Genomic DNA, 16,690 nt, shown 5'->3' with positions numbered 1-16,690 from the left:
AAATTATTTTGCGATACTGCTCTTGAACTGAATTTTATGGTTTAAGTGCGAAGAATATGATATTTAATAAATAAAGGTAACACACAAAATGTTAAAAAAAAGGCCCGTTTGGACGTAATTTAAAATCTGAAACCTTTCAGATTTTTTATTTTACTAAAATTTTAAAATCTAATTAAAATGGATCCTATAACCACGCGATCTGGATTTAAACATTTAATATGCAATGAACCCTCTTATGGCGACCTCTTCCAAAATAATTTCTCAGAGTAGAAATTAACACTTGTACCGAGCATTATCTCTTTAAGACGACCACTTCCACCAAAGGCCAAAATAATTAGAAACGCGGATGATCGTATTAGAGAGGATTTAATGCATTTTACAATGCACCAATGCGTAACCTACTCAGAGCCTGACCATCTAGTAGCTCATAAACGATTGGCGACCATCTCCTTAAGACGATCACTTCCAAAAATTACAGGCATTTCTATAGGTATAAACAAACGCTTGCACTGAATATCATCTTTCTAGGGTGGTGATCTTTACAGAATACCAAAAATCAACTAGAAACATGGATGGATTAGGATTATTCAATTATAGCAAAGCGCACGAGGGCTATCTACCTAAAGGGAGGGATGCCTTCGTGGAGAACTTTCTAAGGGAAACTGGCTCGTATACATATTATACACATGGGGAAAACCACGAAAGCGCCCATGCAGTCAGCCCATTCGCGGTATTGGAATCTCGGACCGAACTACCAGTGTTCAGCGTCTTTACCGCTCGGCCACTGATAGGCTGAAATCTGATGGATGGCTGATGGATATCTTAGAAAGTATTTTTACTTATAGTAGTTATATTAATTACAATTACGTGTAAAGCTTATGGAAACTTAAAAGCAGCCGAGCGGTTAAGTTGCTGAATACCCTGGTTGTTAGATCTGGGTTCGATTCCTAGTAAAGCAGCTTTTCGTGGTTTTTTCCCGATATAACGTGGTTACGAGCTAGTTTTCCTTAGGAAGCCCTCCACGAAGGCAACCATTCTCTTAGGCAGATACCTTTCGTGCGCTTTGTTATAGCCAAGTAAATCAAACCAAATTAAAGAAGCTTATTCCTTCTACTCTCCAAATTGAGCTCCAAATAAGTCATACGTGGGAGCTTTTCGTATTCATAACGTAAAACGTATCAAAACGGAAAATTAAATAAATTTAATTATTTAACTTGATTATCTAGAATTCCAGTTTTTAATTTATCTCTTGTTTCCAAAAATCTGAGCATGAATAATTGTGTAATAAAGCATAGACCGATAACTTTGAAATTCAGAGAATAACTTAAATGGCCTTCGACCACTAGCAGCCGAGAGGTAAAAATCGTTGAATATTGGTAGTTCGACTGGCGTTCAAACCATGGCTGCTTACCAGGAAATTTTCGTTTTTTTCTCCATGTGTAACATAAATACGAGTCAGTTTCTATCAGACGTATGAAATAATTTTTGTCAACTACTCGCTATAAACAGTCCTCCATGAAGGCATCCATATTCACTTCGGCAGATAATCTTATGGTACTTTGTCATAACCTAAATGATCTGATTTGATGATCATGCTAATTTTTTCTCATACTGAAGCCTGTGATGCTTTAAATAATGTTTTATTTATCATAAACTGTGTTAACTGCTTTAAATTAACCAAATCAGGATTTTTTTCTGTTACATTTCCTTTTTGAAATTTTTGACATCATTTTAGAATTAAGACACAATAACACGCCGAATAAATACTAATTCAGAAGTCAAACAACAAAAGTCAGCGTTATACCTACAAAATTTTGTAGGTATAACGCTGATTTTTGTTGTTTGACTTCTGAATTATCATTTTAGAAGCCTAAATATGTCAGATCGTTTTATCAAGACGTATTATTTGTAACTGTTTTACATATAAGTACAGAGAGTCTCATGACGGTGAACTCTAAAAGTGTTTCCTACAACATCAACTAACAGGCTTTTATACATTTGCCTCTCGTATGCAACCATCTATAGAAGTGGCCTAAAAATCGCTTGCAGCGGCCGTTACTGGTCGCATTAGAAAAGTCTCATTATATTTGCATTTTTGTGGCATTTAATAATTTCAGTTACATGTCTGCCTTATTGATTTTTCAAGAGCGTGAAACAACTTTCAATATAAATTAGAATAGTAATAATCTTTTACATTCCATTCGGATTATTGTATTCAAATGAAAGTCTTGAATCAATTGTTGATCATTATTTTGTACGTATGCTATTGCAAAAATTTAAAAATTCTTAATTATGATATTTTCCGATATTCGGGCTTTAAATGCCCAAGTTATTTAATTTTATGCCAAGATTTAAACTTTGTGCATTTACAATAAGAAGATCTTAATTCTGGAACTTTTTAACATCTGAAGCTGGTTAAAACTGGTTGAAATGTGTTGCAGTCGCAGTTTGTATGCAAAACCATTCTCGCACTGATTTGTTTTATGCTTAATTTATAGCAATTTCCCTAAGTAACCAAATTTTAGATTTATATCATTTTTTTTAAATTGTGAAAATAAACAAAAAGAAAGGAGAAAATTTTTCTTTCTTACATTATAATTATTTTCAGTTCATCTTTTATGATAATTAGTGTATTTTTCAATTTTCCTCAACTGTCAAATCTTGTATTTCTAAATATTAGATTATTTACAGTCCCTGCAATTTTAGAGTTTTTATGTTAAACTCTAAAATAGTTATTAGAAGAATTATTAGAAGCATTTGATGTAATTAACGACGCACGTCGCCCATAGATTTGCCCATAGATTCGCAAATTTTGAATTTTCAATATTGTTGGAAGTACTTGAGGAGAAAATTCGTCTTTTCTAGCAAATTGCAAATTTTAAAATCCAAAAAATTCAACTCCATCAATCCAATTTTCAGACTCAATTAAAGGCACTGAAGTTATTTAACATTTAAGAACTCTCGGTGATTTAGAACTCCCCGGAATTAGTACTCAAGAAATGATTTCAAAAATGCTCTTCTACATCTATTAATAATTGTTCTATCCCTTGAATAGCTAGTATCTTCTGCATTTTCTTCTCATTTCTTCTTTGGTGGTTATTTGAATAATGGCAAAGCACGGGAACTGTCTGTCTAAGAGAAGGGATGAATTCGTGGAGGACTTAACGAAGTATGAGAAAGGGAAACTTGATTGTATTTACCTTACACATGAAGAAATAACTAAATTATCTTGCAACCAGCTTGTTTGCTGGGATTTGAGCCCCTGTCGAACTATTAGTGTTAAGCGACCGCCAGAGTCGTAGCTAGGGTTTTCAGCGCCCAGGGACAACTGAAGATTTCGCGCCCCTTACTGCTTGCCAAGGATGAAAAACATTTAATTCTACAATGTCTAAATTCAATTTCGCCAGATAAATTTTCCATAAAATGAAAAAACAATTTTCAGTACACATAAATAATTAATTGAATGAATGTAAATTTTTACTGCAGAATACATAAACTTATTTTCAGCTCAATGTAAAACTGTTCCCTCGCAAAATTTATATTATAAGAAAAAGTTAAATGTCTGTTATGTCGAATATTTCTTCACTTAGATTGCAGAGACATTCGATATTTTATGGAAGCAGGAGACTTGAAAAATGAGCAACCCCCTCTCCGGGAATCGAACCGCGGATCTCTGGAATACGCGCCCAGCGTGCAGACCACTACACCACGAAAGCACGTCAAGAAGGCTCAAGTCTAAAATTTATGCATATTTAGTAATAATTCTATATTTTGCATATTAACATTTTAAAAATACCTGACTAAATTACTCCTGGACGGTTGTGTATAAACCTATGGTTTGTTTGATCAAGTGCGACTCATTTGTTAAGTATTGAATGGTGTACTCGCTTGCAAAACCTTGTGAATTTTGTTTTTCTTGAAAAATCGGCAATACTAAGTATGAATGCTAAATATTACATTCTTTTTAAGGGAACATTATAGTATAATAATAAGAATATTTTCTCCTGGGATATACTTTTATCAATGATATTTTACTGTAGCGCAGTTTTGCTAAATTCCTCTAAATCAGTTCTAATTATTCTAAGCTGATTTACTAAGACTTGGAATGATGCTCAAGGCCGGCGCTAGACGTTTTGCCGCACGGTGCCTGCTTTACAACTTCAAAATTCTGCCGCCCAGCTCTTTCCAAAGTTCTAAAAATTTTGCGTTCTCTCAATTCTGCCGCCCGGTGCGGCCGCACCGATTGCATATGCTCTGGCACCGGCCCTGATGATACTAGGAATGACTAGGAAACGATAATTCAGATAATACTTATTATCTGAATTTTCATTTCCTCATAAACATGATGCTTATTAAAAATTACAGATGTTTTAATTAATAACAACCTTAAAAACTGGTTGTTAGTAGCTTTAATTTTGACTCCATACACTTCAACAATTAAAAAAGCCAAAAGATAGGAAGTTTCCTTGTCAGCTCTTTTTGAATCCTTTTCTAATACTGCTAAAATTCTGGATGATATTTGTTTTAGAACTGCTAACAAACTGCTAACAAAATTTTAAATACAAAAGTTATACTGCAATTTTAAGTCTGAAAAGTAATTAATTCAGACTTGAAACATAGAACTTGAGCTCAAAACAACAAGAATAGAATTTTGCATTCATTTTTTTAATTATACGATTGTTGCTTCATTGATAACAATGTTATAAATAGTTCATTTAGAATTACACTACAATTGCTGCATTAGAATCCATATTTCTTACTAATTATTTAAACATGAAAAATGAGAACTATAATTATTATATGTACTTTTTAATCTCCAAAGTCATAATGAAGTTTTCTCATAAATAGGAAATTGACTGTTTTCAACAGTTTAACCTCTTCGTCAAGTAACATTTCTTTTACGGTCCTAATCAAAAATTACAGAACAGCAGAACATATTCTTCTATCTCACGAAATTTGCTAAAACAAATTCTTTCGCATTAATTTTGAATTTTATTTAACTCTAATTTATTCAATATTTCGAGTTCTGGATAATCAAATTAGCGGTATCATTCTAAAGCTGCAAAATGTAATTAAGAAGCTCAGCTTCGTTTTTAATGATTCATTTTACCACGCCACTGGGGAAAAAAAAAATATCTGAGTTTTCAGATTTTCAATTACGTCCAAAGGGCGTGTTTTTAACATTTTGTGTGTTACCTTTATTTATTAAATATCATATTCTTTGCACTTAAACCATAAAATTCAATTCAATAGCAATGCCGCAGCATATCTTTAGAATTTCCCATACACACTTCCCCGCGCTGGAGACAAAAAGGTTTTTCCCAGCCGTAGAGTGTTGCCATTGCTCCCTTTTAAATCGCTGAGTTTGTTACTCAAAAATTCGTTAAAGTTTTGCAAAATATAAAATCGATAATAAATCAAATTCCAAATTTCAAATTTGGTCTTCCACATGCCCATATTCGTAGGAGGATTACGTCATTCAAAATTCGATGGCTCTATGTACCGTTGTTTTATCACAATGCGAGAAATATACATACATTTATGCAGATTTTTCATTATTTAAAGAAAAATTTGAAAGCTTTCACATTTCATATTGCGCCCAAAAGGATTTTTTTTAACGTTTTGTGTGGTACCTTTATTTATTAAATATAATGTTCTTCGCACTTTACCATAAAATTCAATTCCACAACAATATCACAAAATATTTAAAAAGCGCAAAATTTAAGAATTTCCAATACACAGTTTCGGGCGCTGGAGATACATTTCTTTTTTCGTACAGTGTTCCCGTTGCACGCTTTTAAATCGATGAGTTTGTTAATTAAAAAATTCGTTAATGTGTTGCAAAATTGGGAATAGCTAATAAAACAAATTCCAAATTCGGAATTTCAAGTGCTCATGTTTGGTTGGAGTACTGCGTTATTCAAAATTGGATGGCTCTAGGTACTGTTGTTTGAAAATGCGGAAACATTCATGCATTCATGCAGAATCTTCATTATTTAGTTTCTTTAAATATAATGCATGGCAATAATATTTTGTAGCAACAGTTTGAAAAGTGAATCAACGCAAAATGTCGTTTTGAGACTAATAGCTCTTTGGGTCTAACGCCCCTTTGGGCTTAAAAAATAAAGAAATGTTAGATTAGCAAGTTAAAAGTCAGAAATAGCAACATTTAACCGATAAGAAAGTCAGAACTCTTTACTACCTCGCTCGAAAAATGCAATTTTGAATAAAATGATAATTTTGCTTCTTTATTAAATTATTCTTATAACAGGGCTTGCATGAATGGATTATATTCTACTATAAGAAATTTTTTCATACCAATAAATTGCCACAGTTAGAGACAGAAAGTACAGTAAACCCTTTCTAAGATGACCACAGGTTCATAAGATTTTGGGCTTTTGCGAATTAGAGAAATAGCTCTCAGCACCGATGTCCAAGTTCTCAGAAATACTGATCATGATAGGAAGATAATCACCAGAAGAAAGTTCACTGTTCACATTCGTAAGTGCATTATTCTATAAATGAAAGTACATTAAGCCGATTCGATTGCGTGTATGGCCGTATCTATTTATATATAGGAAAAATTTTAATATAAAATAAATGTAGCGTAAAATATATGTTACCGTTAAAGCGTATAATTAAGTTATTTCCTCGAATAAGTAAGTATTTGGCGGGGGGGGGGAACTAGCCAAGCCGGTTTAGCTAATTATTTTAAAATAACTATATTAATTAGTATAGAATATAATATTCTATAAACTAACCAATGATAAATGCCGCTCAGACGGTGTAGTGGTTAGGGGAGCCAACTTCGATACCTAGCGTCTTGGGTTCGAATCCAGGGGAATGCATAGTTCTAATGGTCCGTCCCTTCATAGAAGTCAAAGGTGGCCCACCTATTAGGTGACTGCATAATAAAGTGACAACTGCTTCTGGTCAAGTCGAAGTCGGGTGAGGGACCATCATTCATATTTAAAAAAAAAAAAAAAAAAAAAACTTTATAACAAACAAAAAATCTCAAAGGTTTCAGGTTTTAAACTACGTCCAAAGAGGGCATTTTTTTTAACGTTTTGTGTGCTACCTTTATTTATTAAATATCATGTTCTTTGCACTTAAACCATAAAATTCATTTAAATAGCAATGTTGCAAAAGAATTTTAAAAAAGCATATCTTTAGAAGAATTTCCGATACACAGTTCCGCGCGCTGGAGATAATTTTTTTTTCGTATAGTGTTGCCATTCCTCGCTTTTAAATCGTTGAGTTTGTTAATCAAAAATTCGTTAAAGTTTTACAAAATATGAAATAGATAATAAAAGAAATTTCAAATTTGGGCTTCCAGATGCCCATATTCGCAGGAGGATTACGTCATTCAAAATTCGATGGCTCTATGTACCGTTGTTTTATCACAATGCGAGAAATATGCATATATTTATGCACATTTTTCATTATTTAATTTCTTCGAATATAATGCAGGACTCTAACACGAAAAGAATGGTCCTCCAGGATCAAAGTCTCTTACACCTAATGATAAACCGTTAAAGTGGGGGAAAAAAATGACACTATAAAATATCTGTTGTTTTATAAATTAACTGATGATAAACCGTTAGTGTTTAGAAAATTATATTTCATATTACGGATAGATTAAATAATAACGGAATGCATAATATTAATTATTGCTAGATTCTTTAAACCGTAATAAAAAATAACAAACTATACTACGCCAATAGTTCTGTTTAGCAGCTTTCGTGTGCCGTCTTTACTGACAATTCATCATTTATCAACACTTTAATGTGAACAAGCTGTTAGCTTCCAGTTAGGGATGGATGAAATTTAGTTTAAAGACCGGCAATCATTATTTAACAGAGGAGAAACATTTGCTCCCCGTGAATTCTTTCCTTCCGGGTGAGGTGGGTCGGTTTCTTTAAAGAAACCGGTGAAGCAAACCACGGGGGAGAACATACGATTTTCCCGCAGGCAAGTTGGAAAAACCTGCTATCGAAATGACCTTGCTCAGCTGCAGCCAGCTCAACGTCTTACCTTTAAAACCTCCCTCAAGAGAGCCCGCTATAACCCTGCCCGTTTGGCAGGTTTCCCCATCTCCAATCGGCGACATTATTTGGCGAGATTTTAGAGTTCCTGTTTTTCCGTTCCTTATTTTCCGAGTGACATTTTTTCCGTTCCTTATTTTCCAGGGACATTCTTTCCGTTTCCCTTTTTTCCGGGTGACATTTTTTCCGCACACCACAATTTACAGTTCCTTACGGGAACATTGAAAGTTAGCATAACCGCAACATTACAACACTTTGATAAATAATATACAATTAACAATACGTTATTGTGTTGTAGTGGACAGAAAACATATTCTTAAATAGCCACATATCCTAGTTATAAATTATTCATTTTTATGTATAGAGTCCTAAATAACATATTAACACCTTAAGATCACAATAAATATAGGAATAGAAACATTTCCTTAATCTCGGATTTAACTCTTTAATACATATTAAAATATCAATAATAGTTTATATATAGATCACTAAAAGTAAGAGGAAAAATTGTACATACCTTTTCAGACTTTGTTCCCACACAATCAATAAAATCAAATTTCTCAGCTCTGAAAGGTAATACACTAAGAGTCAGGCTATGGATGAATTTTTATATTAAGTCCTATATAATCATCGACTCATACAGTCAGTCTTTAATTGTAAGGCTGGTTCACCGCGGTCAGGAACTTTTATCGCTCAGTCGATTTTCAGCTGGAACTCTCCTTCACAATCTTTTTCTCTCCGTCTTGACTTAAAAGTCTATAAACAAGTACAATCCATCTCAAAGTCTATAAAACATGACATGATAAAACAGGAGCCTCTATGAATCAGTCTAATCTAAGTCATCTCTCCTTAAGTCATTTATTGAATATCTGCAAACCATCTGTAATCATTCGGACAGGAAACTTTACCAGTCCAAAACTCATTTCGTAAAGCAAAAAGGAAGAGAAGCCCATTTCACCATCTTTAAAAACTATATTTCTTGCGATTTTTTCAATTTTCTAACTCAAGGCCCAAGCAAAAGGACAGGCATCATTTTCCCAAAATCTTCCTATTTTCCTCACTTTTCAAGGTAAAGCGACATTTCATTTTCAAGTCTCCAAACCAAATACAGGAAGAAAAAAAAAAAAAAAAAAAAAAAAAAAAAGAAAGAAAGAAAAACTCAGACTAAAAACTCTTTTCGACGAAATTTTTCCCTATTTAACTCCCGACCTAATTATTAATTAAAAGTCATCTTCTGACACACCACGCCTCACTTGAATTTAATTGGCGAATTCCAGTTTATCACAATCTACTCTAGGCCAATTATAACCACGCAGAAATTAAAATTAGGCGTCGTGCAAATCTTCACAGTGTCCTAAAAGCGAGGGGCTAAAATTTTCCTCTTTTCGTTTGCCGTGGGAAATTCTCAGTGATTCCCGTTCTGACAAAATGTCTCTTTGAAAATAATAGGTTTGTCTATTCTTCTGTTTGCTGTTAGAGTAATGTAATATGGAGACAGAGTAAGATCCGATTAAACAATAACTGACGCCAACGTTAGATCAAGTTTTTTTTTTTTTTTTTTTTTTTTTTTTTAACAAGGTTGCCGTATCCGTTTACCTCCTCTTACGACGAGAGGCTATTTGACAATTTTACACATAAGAAGCTTTTTTCAAAGTACTCCTGCCCCCAAGAACAACCCTATGGTCAACTTCTCATTAACGGAGGAGCAAAGTTACTCTCTGTTGAAATACTCAGAAGAGAAAAGGGATATTTTTCTTTTATTCGCAATCTAATTGTTTAATTCTTACTGGCGCTCCCGCTCAGAAAAAAAAACCTTGAAGCCAAATTCGCGACATATCAGGGTAGGTGAGGATAATTAGGATCATAGTACTCTAGTGATACGTACTGTTTGTTGTCTGTGAGATTTTTACTTTCTTTTCATTCATTAGATGGTAATACTAATCAATAATAGGTTTGTCTATTCTTCTGTTTGCTCTTAGAGCAATGTAATATCGAGACAGAGCAAGGTTCTATCGTCCAAGGTCCGATTAAACAATAACTGAAGACAGTGCTAAATCTTTTTTTTCTTTTTTCTTTAACAAAGCCGTCGTATCCGTTTACCTCCTCTTAGGACGAAAGGCTTTCCGACAATTTCATACATAGAAAGCTTTTTTTCAAAGCGCTCCTACCCCTGAGGAAGAACCCCGTGGTTCATTTCTCATTAAGGAAAGAGAAAACTTACTCTCTATAACATACTCAGAAGAGAAAAAGGATCTTTTATTCCCAATTTAATGGTTTAATTTTTACTGGCGTCTCCAGCTCAAGCCCTTCCTTTGTCGGCCTTTCTTGTGGAGGAATCCACAACACTGAGGATAAACCTTGAAGCCAAAAGCGTGATATAACAGATCTTTTCCTCTTCTGAATTTAACAGGGTGGGTGAGGATAATTGAGATCATAGTATTCTATTATGATATATACTTTCTGAAACTTTCTTTCTATTCATTAGATAATAATACTAATAAATAATATTTTTTCATGTTGATTTTGCATTATCCACATGTTTTATTTTCATTCTCAAATACCCTTGCTCACTTGACATTTTTATTTCGATGTTTAGAAACATTTCATAGTTTATTTCATAGTTCTAGACTTTTATTTTATGTTTTAAAAACTTTATTGGAATTATATTAAATTGGGACAGCAAACATTATTGAATTTTGAGGAGGAAACTGATAAGTGATGATAGTTTCTTATGAAAGAGACTAAAGTGATGATTCTAATGTGATTCATATCTTGCAAGTTTGGGGAAAAATATTAGCCCAAAAATGCTGTTAGTCTCGAAACATTAATTTTGCATTGTTTCACTTTTCATTCGAAAACCCCCAAGATATTATTCTGTCATATCTAATCTGTTACTAACTAACAAAGATCTGATGTAAACACCACACACGGCATCCTTGTAGAGCCTTTTAAATTGCACACATTTTTTGCTGCACTTCATTTAAACGTTTTTCAGTGAATTAATTTAATATAATAACTGATCTCACAAGGCAAGTTAAAAATGACATCAAAAGCTCCAAATCTTGAAATTAAATAACATGGTCAATTTTTGCCGCACGGAAGTCCACTTTGACCACTCCCGAATTCATTTAAATGATTTTTTTTTTGGTGTGTGTGTGTGTGACATGTGTACGTACGAACGTAATAAAGATTCTTTCTTCCAAAATGGTTGTTAGATGAATTGAAAAAGAATTTTTTTCATGACGTCTGTACGTACGTATTCATGTATGCATAACTTAGAAACTATTAGTCGTAGAACGTTGAAATTTTGTATATAGGATTATTATAACATCTAGACGTGCAACTCCTTTTTTTTATTGCAATCAATAATACCAAACGTACACACACACACACAGAGTCGTAGCTAGGGTTTTCAGCGCCCAGGGACAACTGAAGATTTCGCGCCCCCTTCTGCTTGCAAGGATGGAAAACATTTAATTCTATAACATCAGTTTGGCGCCCCTTTGATTCTGAACCCGGTGACAGATGCCCCCTTGCCCATATTCATGATTTGCAATGTCAAATTAAAATAAAATAAATTCTGAGCAGATAACGAAATCTATCTTTTAATGCTGTCTCCCTATTCATATACTTATATTTGGGAAAATTTTATACTCGTTATGACAAAAAAAAAAAAAAAAAAAAAAAAAAAAAAAGATGTTTGACTTCCATACGACAAAAATTGATCGGCATATTTTATTTAAAAATTTGCAGTTTTTGATGTAATTTTCAGCTTGCCTTGAGGGTCTGGTGAATTAATTAGAATAACTCGAGGAAGCAAGTTTAAATACGGTGCAACAAAAATGCAGAAGTATGTTAAATGACAAAAATATTCATATTTTGTCAATGTCAAATTTTAAAAAGAATTAATTTTGGACAAATTATGAAATCTAAATTTTAATGTTGTCTTCTGGTTCCTATATTTATATCTGCCAAAGTTTATACTCATTATGAAAAAATAAAAATACAAGAAGTTTGAGTTCCGTAGGACAAAGATTGGCCGAGAAATTTAATTTCAAAATTTGCAATCTTTGATGTCATTTGTAACTTGCCTTCGGGTATCGCTTAATTAAGTTAGAATAATTCGAGGAAATAAGTTTAAATGAAGTGCAGCAAAAATAAGCATAATTTAAATAGTCGTAGAAGGAAGTCGTGGTATCCATATCAAATATTCACTTTTCATAATGACCATAAAACTTTCCCAAATACAATACAGAAACTGGGAGACTGCATTAAAGATTAGATTTTGTTATTTGTCCGTTATTCGTTGTTTTGGTCGCTGCTTCCCCCCATTTCTTTCATCAGAACCGCTAATGACGAAAATGTGAATTTTCCCCGATTTACCCCCTTTCCAAAAACTCTTTGTTGAGACAAGGAATGCTATATGATAAATGTCAAATTGCTTTTTACACTTAACAATATGATCGATAAACACATTTGCACATGTATAGGTTAAGTACGAATTAATAAAGAACGTAAAAGAAATTTAGAAAAGGTAGGAAAATTTTTATGTTACTTTATTAGAGATAATAGTGAAGCACTAAATATTTCAATCGGTGTTATTTCATAATATTATGAGTATAGCTTCATTCATTTAAGAAATGGCCCACCAGCGTTCGAGCGGTAAAATCGCTGAACACTGGCATTTCCGACCTGAGTTCGATCTCAGGCGAAAGGGCTGGCTTCATGGGCGTTTTCGTGGTTTTTTCCACGTACCTGCTTACAAGCCAGCTTACCACGAACCATACGAGCCGGCTTTCCTTAGAAAGTTCTCTACGAAGGCATTTTTCCTTTTAGGCATATAGTGCCAGTGTGTTTTGTCATAATCAACTAAACCAAATCATTTAAGAAATATATCAGTTGATCACTACTCAGTGTACATTTGCTGTTTGCTTACAAAACACTTTGTAAAGACATTTCCATTATTTTGCTAATAATTCTGGAAGGCTCATAAAATCCGAAATTATTTTACACTAGCTAACAGAGAACTTAAGACTTAAGTCTGCTTAATGCAACAAAAATTTGCTTAACTTGCTTTCATGTCTCTGGGAAACTTAAGTATATGCAGAAATAAATATTAAAATCTATCACGCATATTTGTAAGGATGTAAAGCATACTGTTTTGGTTCACGATAATGATAAATATGCATCATGTTACGACAGTTTTAAAAGATTACAAATAACTATACATATGCTAGACTTCTAACAAAATTTCTGTTACAATATGAATACGCATTTATTATTATATGAGCCGATAAATTCAGTATTCGTTATTTTTAGATTCTAGGTATACGACAAAATTTTTTTTTTTTTTTTTTTTTTTTAAATTTTCGTCTTGTTTTTAAAAATTAATTCACTTCCTTTTCTTCAATTTATTATAAAGGAATAGGAGTTTAAAGTTTGATTTATATATAATATAATATAAATTCATCATTCATTAATAATATTATGTATAACAGAAAAATTATTATTAATGTTTCAAAATTTAATTTTTTAAATGATTTGTCTTACATTTGTTGTTTATTTGTTGAATGCGTAACTAAATATTTCAATTGTACACAATAAAGATTATACAGAAAACAATTCAGCTAGCATAACAGCTAATTGCGAAAGAAAAATTAGAGTCTTATTGCTCTTAATTCTTAGTACAAGCAGCCATTTTTAAATTGACGTTAAAATAAATTAATTCTATTATCTATTAGAAAATAATTATACTCTATCATTTATTGACGACTTCTAAGAGGTCGCTTTCTGAAAGAGACCCGTATTTCTTGAGAACGTAAACATACTTTGATAATTGAACATCGCTTTTTTAAGATGGCAGAGCAAATGCAGAGCTCCCAAATCATTCTAAAAGCATAGACGGTCACGTTTAAAAAGGCTGACTACTTCTAATAAAGCATGTATATTAATGTTCATTATACATTTGTCACAATTTTACTTTCTTTCAAAACAGCGATACTATGGTTCAATTGCTTTAGAAATATGTGAAACTAATAAAATGGGCCCTATCTTTTAAAAATCTAATTATATTCAGATACACACCTTTTGCCGGTAAAGCCGCTGAACACAAATAGTTCGGTCCAGGGTTCAATTTCCGGTTAGCGGCTGGCTGCACGGGCGTTTTCGTGGTTTTCCGCATGTGTAATTTGCATATGAGCCAGTTTCCTTTAAAAAGTCCTCCACGAAGGCATCCCTCTCCATAGGCAATAGCCCTAGTATGCTTTGCCGTAACCAAATAAACCCAAACCGAAAACAAAAGGGAATTGGTGGTGGAAGGCAGCGACGAAACATCGTTTTAGAAGAATGGGCTACATAACCAAATTTTTATTCATACTGTGGTAAACAGTACATTATATGCTGATCAAAAGCCTAAATTTAGCTAATGCTCGGCTTAGTTCTTAAATTGCAATTTCAGCTACAGCCCCCAAACAAGACGATGTCTGGTATTTTATTTCATTACTTAGTTATTCATCATTAATTTAAAAATTAATTAAATTTTCTTTGTCTTTAAATTTTTATTTGTCTTTAAATTTTTATTTGTCTTTAAATTTTTATTTGTTTTTAAATTTTTATTTGTCTTTAAATTTTTATTGAATTATAATAATAATAATTTAATATTCTAGTTGCTAATTATTTTATTATTGTAATAGTTATTTTATTTATTTATTTATTCATCTTTACTGATGGCCTTCCATAGAGCTCCAACACTTCTAATTTTAAAAAATAAGTCCTGACTGCAACCAACGATTGCGGTTTTTATTTTCGCCTTACTTGGCTTTTATTTTATTATATATATATATATATGTACTTTACATTTAATTATAGCCCACCAGCGGCCGAGCGGTAAAGTCGCTGAAAAGTGGTAGTTCGGTCCGAGGCTCGAATCCCGCGAATGGGCTGGCTGCATGGGTGTTTTCGTGGTTTTCCCCATGCGTAACGTGTATACGAGCCAGTTTTCCTTAGAAAGTCCTCCACGAAGGCATCCCTTCCCTTAGGCAGATAGCCCTCGAGGCTTTGCCATAATCGCACACACACATTCTTTAAGAAGAACATTTTTGCTAAAATCTATATTTTTGTACTTCAACAGCTTACAATTTTATAAAACAAATTTATAATCAAAATCGCTGTTGTTAGTTATCGAAAAATAACCAAGATGTGATTTTTGCGTAAATGTCATTAAACTGTACAAATTGCTATTATCCATCACACAATGAATGTTTATTTTATGCGAAAGTGTTCCGTTTTTTGATTTGTATGGAACTTTCGTGTGTCGAAATACTATCAAAGCGCTGTCAAGGAAGCTTCTGAATGTAAACACCCCCCCCCCCCGATCTGGAGAAAGAAGCCTCGGAGCAGTGCTTCACTTGTAGTGCAGAGTTCCTTCCTTTCTTACCTAGATGGGTTTTGCACTGCGGGGGGGGGGGAACTCTCCTTATCAGTGAGTGGAATCTGAATGGGGCCTTTGTTTATTGTCCTGAACTGTGCGTAGTTAATGAAAACGTCATTATATGTTTTCTCAAGGTAACGAAAATTTTATGGTCAAGGAAAATAGAGCGGTTTTTGAACTAATGAGAAGTTTATGATGGCTGAAAGGAAAGTAAAATATAAACAAACGCTTAAGGATCAATATCGTGTGTAATCAATAAAAATTAGGGTTTATGAATTTCTGATGGCATATAAAAGTAATTTGTTACGTTATATGTTAAAGTTTTTATTGTGTTGTGTCTAGAACCAAAACTATTGTGTAAAATGAAAATTAAGATTAGTTTAGTAATATTATTGCTCTTAAAAATTACTTTAAAGATTACATGGAAGAAATTAGATGCTTATTCATATTTTCATTACTGACTCACGCAGTACCAGCCAATAAGATGTATTTCCTTAAGTGTAATACTGTTGTCATTAAATATCGGTACCAACGTAAGGAAATATTCTAGATTTTAAGATTTTAATTTAAGTTAAACAGTAATTATCAGATAGACTATTTTTGAATAAAATTTTAATAGCTTCCTGAAGGGATGTTAGAAAGTATATACAATCGTAATTAAAAATATAAATAATAATACTATTCAAAAAAATTTTGCTTAAGTATAACGAAGATTAAATTAATAATCTTCACAGACATTTCAAATCGAAGTGTTAAAAAATAACTTACATAGACTCGTTATCAGGCCTAAATATCATCAGGCTTACCTATTTTAGCAATAATAATAGGAACATAATTTAATACAGTATCTGAAAGAGAAAATATTGAGTGATGGAGACCGTTGGCTCAAGTACAAGGTAGGTGTAAGGCCTATACAAGATACAGGTAGTCAAATTGAGGATCGATCTTACGACCTTCAGTCTCTAGCCAATATATAGCTTGGCGCACGTTCACTTCTTACGATTCTGAGTTTCATTATGCAAATATAAGTAATTTATTTTAAGACTGACCGAATGAGATTTTACTGATTTCAACTTATATAGACTGCATTTATTATTTATATTTGATGCTTATTTTCACTAACATTTTTAACGAGCTTTTATTATTTTATGTTACAGTGCAATCTATAATGGATAGGAAGAGAAGTCGGCTATGGAGGTTTTTTACACAGGCTACC

This window comes from Stegodyphus dumicola, chromosome 10 (genome assembly GCF_044657685.1).
Source record: "Stegodyphus dumicola isolate Sdum_Otavi_A_Nest chromosome 10, ASM4465768v1".
Lineage (NCBI taxonomy): Eukaryota > Metazoa > Arthropoda > Arachnida > Araneae > Eresidae > Stegodyphus > Stegodyphus dumicola.
The sequence above is the reverse complement of the archived record's forward strand: the minus strand, read 5'-3'. Positions refer to the sequence as shown.